At 39.8% G+C, this 1276-nt stretch overlaps 1 non-coding gene across 1 annotated transcript; it reads right to left on the minus strand.

The window, feature by feature from the left end:
* Positions 1-384: 384 nt before the first annotated feature.
* LOC127742949 (small nucleolar RNA R71) lies at positions 385-488 on the minus strand. The gene has a single exon (XR_008004297.1). It is a non-coding gene; the product is annotated as a small nucleolar RNA R71 (small nucleolar RNA).
* Between the last annotated feature and the right edge of the window lie 788 nt (positions 489-1276).

Raw genomic sequence — 1276 nt, forward strand, 5'->3', positions numbered from 1 at the left:
AATAATAATAATGCAAGGAGAATGCTTGGTGACTTCACAAAGCCAACGTCCAAGTTTGATGGAAGAAGCATCTCCATTCCTGCCATTAGAGCCAATAACTTTGAGCTGAAACCTCAGCTAGTTGCCTTAATGCAACAAAACTGCAAGTTTTATGGACTTCCATCTGAAGATCCTTATCAGTTTTTAACTGAGCTCTTGCAGATCTATGAGACTGTAAAGACGAATGGAGTTGATCCTGAAGTCTACAGACTCATGCTTTTCCCTTTTGCTGTAAGAGACAGAGCTAGAATATGGTTGGATTCACAACCCAAGGATATCCTGGACTCTTGGGATAAGCTGGTCACTGCCTTCTTAGATAAATTCTTTCCTCCTCAAAAGCTGAGCAAGCTTAGAGTGGATGTTCAAACCTTTAAACAAAAAGATGGTGAATCCCTCTATGAAGCTTGGGAAAGATACAAGCAGCTGACCAAAAGATGTCCATTTGACATGTTTTCAGAATGGATCATATTAGATATATTCTATTATGTCCTGTTTGAATTTTCGAAAATGTCATTGGACCATTCTACAGGTGGATCTATTCACCTAAAGAAAACGCCTAAAGAGGCTCAAGAACTCATTGACATGGTTGCAAACAACCAATTCATGTACACTTCTAAGAGAAATTCCGTGAATAATGGGATACCTCAGAAGAAAGGAGTTCTTGAAATTGATGCTCTGAATGCCATATTGGCTCAGAACAAAGTGTTGACTCAACAGGTCAACATGATCTCTCAAAATCTGAATGGATGGCAAGTAATACAGAAGAGAATCCAAAAGGAGAGTGCAAGGCCATTGATATAATCAATATGGCCGAATGCACAAGGGAGGAGGATGATCCTGATAACCCTGCCATGGCAGAGGTTAATTATATGGGTGAACCTTATGGAAACACCTATAATCCATCATGGAGAAATCATCCAAATTTCTCCTGGAAGGATCAACAAAAGCCTCAACAAGGCTTTAACAATGGTGGACGCAATAGGCTGAGCAATAGTAAGCCATATCCATCATCTTCTCAGCAACAGACAGAGAATTCAGAACAAAACACTTCTAATTTAGCCAATATTGTCTCTGATCTGTCAAAAGTCACTTTCAGTTTCATGAATGAAACAAGATCCTCCATTAGAAATTTGGAGGCACAAGTGGGCCAGCTGAGTAAGAAAGTCATTGAAACTCCTCCCAGTATTCTCCCAAGCAATACAGAAGAGAATCCAAAAGGAGAGTGCAAGGCAATTGA

The sequence above is a fragment of the Arachis duranensis genome, chromosome 1, assembly GCF_000817695.3.
Source record: "Arachis duranensis cultivar V14167 chromosome 1, aradu.V14167.gnm2.J7QH, whole genome shotgun sequence".
NCBI classification, from domain to species: Eukaryota; Viridiplantae; Streptophyta; class Magnoliopsida; order Fabales; family Fabaceae; genus Arachis; species Arachis duranensis.